Source organism: Zingiber officinale, chromosome 7B (genome assembly GCF_018446385.1).
Source record: "Zingiber officinale cultivar Zhangliang chromosome 7B, Zo_v1.1, whole genome shotgun sequence".
Classification (NCBI taxonomy): Eukaryota; Viridiplantae; Streptophyta; class Magnoliopsida; order Zingiberales; family Zingiberaceae; genus Zingiber; species Zingiber officinale.
Window position 1 is genome coordinate 6,535,262 of NC_055999.1, and position 6,618 is coordinate 6,541,879.

The 6,618-nt window shown below is 36.5% G+C and overlaps 1 non-coding gene across 1 annotated transcript; it reads right to left on the bottom strand.

Moving 5' to 3' along the window:
- Nucleotides 1-6,511: 6,511 nt before the first annotated feature.
- On the bottom strand, nt 6,512-6,618 carry LOC122007509. The gene has a single exon (XR_006118998.1). It is a non-coding gene; the product is annotated as a small nucleolar RNA R71 (small nucleolar RNA).

A 6,618-nucleotide genomic window follows, 5' to 3' on the forward strand; every position in this document is an offset into this window, starting at 1 on the left:
GAGCCATCGTTACCTGGCAAGATCATGATTGAGTCGCGATTTGTCGCCGTTGTTGAGCCCCGAAAGGACGCTGGCTATCAGTTTTCATGGTCGGCGAGTGTCAATGATCACGTTCGAAGGCCAACAATCGATAGCCGTGACGATCGTGTTTGTCGTGGCAGAGGAAGTGAGTGTTTCTTTGTCAAACCCACTATTTGATAGAATAAGTTTGGTTTTAAAAATTGGAAGTAGAAAAAATCGTGAAAGCTTTGCCATTAGGGGAAAAGGACGAAGCAGACTGTTTTTTATAAAATTAATTGAAAATTAAAACTTTGTGTTTTTGGATTTTTCAATTAATTAGGCTTGGATTTAGATTTGTATGGCTATCTAATGGCCAATCTAAATTGGTCTAGTTCATTTAGACTTGATCATATTGATTTGGGTTGGTCCAAATAGATTTTAATCTGATTTAAATTATTGGTTGATTTAATTATATCAATTAATATAATTTAATTAAATAGGTTTAAATTAAATAAAAATAAGTGAATATTTTAATTAGACTAGTTCTAATGAGGATAAGGGATTTAGGATCAAGTTTCTCAATCGACCGACCTAATATGTTATTTAGTGTGTCAGTCAACTGAAATTCCTTAAATAAACAAAAATATTTTTTTTTATTTTCTTATTTTCTTATGAAATATGTATATTGCTTCGTATATATGTTAAAATTGAATTTGATCGATTTTGTTACTAGTTTGTCAATTTTGTACTGATATTATTATTTTTAATTTCAGATACCACAAACAATATACAAGATGATTAGTTGTTATGAATGACAACATGAGCTTTTGGAAGAGATCAAGGAGCTTGATTATGACTCGGTTCACGAAGTTGGATGGCTTATTGGTCGGCTCGATCGGATATTTTGGAAACTTAAACGAAAAAAGTTTCTAGTCCTGAACGAAAACAAAAGATAAGCTCTGATTCAGTCACTACCGGGAAATTTTAGAGATATAGCACACCAACTAATGGATCACTCTGAATGGTGCATCTCATATTCAGAGATGTGCAGGAATTTACTTCATTTGGCATGAGATCCTGAAGAATTTGAAGAAGATCCGGATCCTAAAGAAATGGGTCTCGTAGAATCAGAAGAGGATCCAGATCATGAAGAAATAAATTCCGTAGAATTTGAAGATGATCCAAATCCTGAAGAAATTGATCTAGCAAAATCTGACGAGAATCTAGAAATAGATCCTGAAGTATCTGAGGAGGAAGATCTTGAAGAAACAGAGGAGGATCTGAAAGAGTGTGTGGAAGATCCAGAAATAGATCTGAATATGAATCTAAATATGGATCTGATAGATGATATTGACGTTGATCCTGCTTCATTGAGACCCGGATGAACAGGATAGTATTGTTCACTACACTAGTATTTTTTTCTAGTGGGAGTGATGTTAGCTTATCTTATAAAGTCTAGTTTAATTGTTATCACTATCACTATGTGTGGACAGTATTAAACTCATATTAATAAAATCATATAATAAAAATTATTGGTATACAAAGAGTGTTATTTTAATGAAAATTTATGGTAATCGTTAACAAACTTGAAAAAAGAATATTATGTGTTAATAGTCTTGACAGAATGATTAGTTCATTTAATGATATGTTCATTGTATGATTAGTTCATTTGATGGGATGTGTGTTGTAGGGACCTTTGTGCCCGCTAGAGAGGGGGTGAATAGTATTTCTTCGCGCTTGCGTTGATTTGCTTTGTCTTGATATGCAGCGGAAAATAAAATACAAACACACAACAAACCAACACGCTAACACCTAGGGTTTACTTGGTATCCACCTCAAGAAGAGGTGACTAATCCAAGGATCCACACACTCGAACACTCTCCACTAGTAAACAACTCCTTCTCGGTTGCAGCTAGAGGCGGAGAAGCCTCGTACAAACACACACAACACTACAACACTCACACAAGAAGAAGATACAAAAATACAACTGAAATACACTTCTTCTTGCTTATTTGTTGATTGTTGTTGCCTCTTGAACCTTGGAAATGCATCCCAAGAGCCTTCAAGAACTGGCGGAGAAGCTCGGAGAAGATTGCTGAAAAATTGCTGTGAGCTTGCAGGAAAAGATCGCAAAAATCTACGGAGAAAACGCTTTGCCAAGGCTTTAAACAATGCTCCCAATCGATCCAATCCATCCCAATCGATTGCCACGTCAGCACCGCTCCATCGCAGCCGTCCATCACATGCATCCTGCCCAACGGTCGAATCCCAATCGATCGACAGATCGATTGGGAACATCTGAATCGATCGGTGGATCGATTCAGAAACTTTCTGTGTTCTCGCGATCGCGCGAGAACTCCCTTGCCCAATCGATCGATCAATCGATTTGCAGCTCCCAATCGATCGCCCGATCGATTGGGAAAGCTTCTGTGCTCGCGATTTCACATCCCAATCGATCGACCGATCGATTGGGCCTTCCCACAATCGCAACACACTCTAATCGATCCATTGATCGATTAGACTCTGGTTCAATCGATCGCCCGATCGATTGACCAGTCTGGACTTGACTCAAACTCAAGTCCAAATTCCCAAACCCAACTCTCGGTCAACCGTGACCTGTTGGGTCTCCATGCCTAGCAATTGGCCACACCCGACTAACTTCTAACTAGCCTTCTAGCCTTCTCCATCAAGCTTGCGTCCCTCGGATATCTCCCATCCTTCACGTCTTACCTTCAAGAACTTCCTTCGGCCTCATCCTAGTTATCGAGTTCTCCTTGCCAAGTCACACTAGGACTTATCTTGCCAAGACCACATGCTTGAACTTACAACCTTTGCCAAGATCACACTCAGACTTTCCAATTGTCTGGCTCCTCACCAGGACTTTCTCATTTGCCAAGATCACACTTGGACTTACCAAATGCCTGGCTCTTCACCAGGACTTTCTCCTTTGCCTAACCTCTAGTTAGGACTTCCACCACTGCCTAAACTCCAGTTAGGACTTCACCACTGCCTAACCTCCAGTTAGGACTTACAGATGCCTAACCTCCAGTTAGGACTTACCCAGTCAAGTCACTTGTCACCCCTGACCTACTTGACTTGTATTCTCATCAACTTGGTCAACCCTTTGACCATCTCCACAACCGGACGATTGCTCCAGCAATCTCCATATATTGTCAAACATCAAAACTCAAATCCTGACTCAAGCTTGACTCAACTCAAGTTTAGTCAAACTGGTCAAACTTGACCAAGGGAAATTGCCCCAACAATCTCCCCCTTTTAATATTTGACAATACCTCTAAGTTAAGCTAAATCACATAGCCTTAACCTCTTCCTTATCACAAGGCTAAATCTCATAGCCTTAACTCTTTCTTTATACCAAGGCTAGATCTCATAGCCTTAATCTCTTCTTTATACCAAGGCTAAATCTCATAGCCTTAACCTTTTTCTTGGGATGAATGCCTAACTTAACCTTCCATTCTCTCCCTTTGTCACACATCAAAACCAGAAAACAAAACTCTTCTCCATAAGAGTTAACTCTTCGTTGTTTACAACCTCATATGTTGTTAACAACCCCACAATGAAGATCTCATAGTCTTCATTGCCGCCAAAGCTCCCCCTTGAACTCTACTTCACTTCACAATGCTCATCTTAGAGCATGCATCAACTTCCCAATGAAACTCTCATTCATTGTATTCAATGCTCCCTCTTGAGCAGTAATCTTCTTCTCAATGCTCATCCAAGAGCATTTTTCACTTTACCAATGAAGATCCGATCCTCTTCATTAACCCAATGCTCCCCCTTGAGCAATACTCTACTCCACAATGCTCATCCGAGAGCATTTATCATCCTAGCAATGAAGATAACCAATCTTCCATTGCTCCTCAATACTCGACCCTGAGTATTAATTCATCACGAAGGTTTACCCCCCTTCCAAGGTCTTTTAAAAAGATTTTTATGTTTTCAAAGAGTAACTCCTCCTAAAAACATGGTCAAACTTCTATCATTGCAACAACAATGACTTGGGGTTCCTAAATAGTTAGGAAAACCAAAACTCAAAATTTTGAGGTTCAAAATTCAATAATGAAATTAAACCTCAACCTAAACTTCACCTAAGTCTACATTAACCAAACTATGCCTGTTTTCATCATGAAAACTCCCCTAAGTGTATACAAATTGTTAGAGTGTATACTAAAAGTCTAGCTTTTGTAAACATTTATTTTTGAAATAAAAGAATCACATTGGTCAAATGTCTATATTTATTTGTTGAATATAGTTGTTCAATTAATTTATAAAGTAGATAACATGGTGTGTGGTGTCACACACAGAAGATCATGTTATCAGCTCTTTATAAATTATAAACAGTTGCTCACGACTAAGATGGAAAGGAACAAACCATTGGTATAATCGTAGTGTAATTAGATATTAATTTATCTTGACTAATAAATTACACTAGTACACTCTAAGTGTATTGAGTAGGACTATTTTAGGTAAGTTCTTTTTATACTGACTTAATTAAAGAACTAGACCTTAGTTATTATGGAAGTGTGTACTCTTAATCCTAATAAATAACAAGCATATATATTTAGTATCTATTTCTTTAACTTATCAAAAGGTGAGATTTAGCTTGATAAATCAATAGGCCCGATAAGTTGAGAAATGATATTACTTATAGTGTGTGTTATTGATTATAAAAGAAAATTGTGTCCTAGTAATCTAGGTTGAGAATGTCCCCAAGAGGAGCTCATAAGGATTTTCATGTTAAACCCTACAGGTCGACTTAGTCCGACATGACAATGAAGTTGAGTGGTACTACTCTTGGACTTAGATATTAATTAAGTGAGTTGTCAGTAACTTACTTAATTAGTGGGCATTCGTTATCTTAAACACAGGGAGACTAACACACTCATAATAAGAAGGAGCCCATAAATGTAATTTGGGATTGGTGCGGTAGTGTAACAATAACTCTCTAGTGGAATGAGTTATTGTTGATGAACTTGAGTTGTGTGTTCGGGGCGAACACGGGATACTCAAGCTCATCGGAAGGCCAAAACTAATTTCTCCTCTACGTCCCTGTCGTAGCCTCATTAGTGCCTTATAAATCACTCATTAAAAGCCCTTCTTGGTGTCCAAGAAAGGAGGCCGGCCCATTGCTTGGTGACCAAGCAATGGCCGACCACCATCTCCTTAAGAGGGCCAACCCTCTTGCTTCAAGCAAGTAGGGGCCGACTATAATAAATTCAAATAGGAGGGGTTTTTTGAATTTTTAAAATCTTCTCTTTGTAGAAAACTATAAGTTTTAAAAAAGATATTTTAATTTTAAAAACTTTCCTTATTTGAATTAGGCCACATGGTTTAATAGATGTCTATTGCAAGAGAGAACCGGCAACCTTCTATAAATGTTGAACAATTGAGAAATAGGATTTAGTAGATCATTTACATTGAGGAGTCTACAAAGAAACCAAAACTCCTAGAACATTCCTTTATCATAGCCCATAATCTTGTTTGTTGATCTCTCATTTCTATGTTTACTTTTCATTAGTTACATTTATCTTTTGGAAACTAATTGATTAGTTGTTTAGCTAACTCGTGTTGAAACATTTCTAGTGCTTATTCCAGTCCCTGTGGATATGATAATCTTTTATATTACTTGCGACATTTCCGTACACTTGCGGAGGTCAATAAGTTTTTGGCGTCGTTGCCGAGGATTGCGCTATAACATTAGAGATTATCAATTGAGTTAGACTAAACATAACTTTTCTTTCTTTATCATTAGTATAATTGTAACTAATCTTTAGAATTCTGTTTTTCTTTTATTCTTTTCTACTTTTTGTAAATTTTTCTTGTTGCTATTCTAATTCTACATTCTTGATTTCTAGCATTCTAGTCTAGCTTTTCTCTGTTTTTTTTCCTTTAAATTTTTCTCTGCTTTTCTTTTGTAAACATATCTTGTTAGTTGATTAGCATATGAATTATTCTACACATTTTTCTTTTTCCTTTTGTCTTTTCTTTCTTGTTTTCATTATGCACTTTCTTTCTTGCAATTTAAATTTTACATTTTCTATCTTGTTTTTAATATTGCATTTTATTTCTTGTCTTTAATTTTTGATAATTTTTTTTCTTGAATATCCATGAGCACTAACATGTCAAGCAGGCCCATGAGAAATTTTTCTATACCCTTTTCTGTAAGATTTTTATCTCCCATTGTGCAACCTCAAATTGAAGCAGAAAGTTTCCAACTAGACCCAGAGATAATTTTCATGATACAAGGTCACAAATTTAGAGGAGAAGTATCGCAGAAGTCATACTTATACCTTGAAACATTTCTAGAATATTGCAATATAGTGAGCTGTGAAGGAGTTTTAATAAATATCATTCGGTTGATGGCATTCCCTTTCAGTATCAAGGATAAAGCAAAGACTTGGTTTTATTCTCTCCCTCCACAAAGCATAATAAGTTGGGAACAATTGGCGCAACATTTCCTAAATTATTTTTTCCATCTAAAAGAATGGTGTACATAAAGAATTGTATTACAAATTTTACTCAGACAAATGGAGAATCATTATTTGAAACATGAGATAGATTTAAAAGTTTATTAAGATAGTGTCCTCACCATGGGCT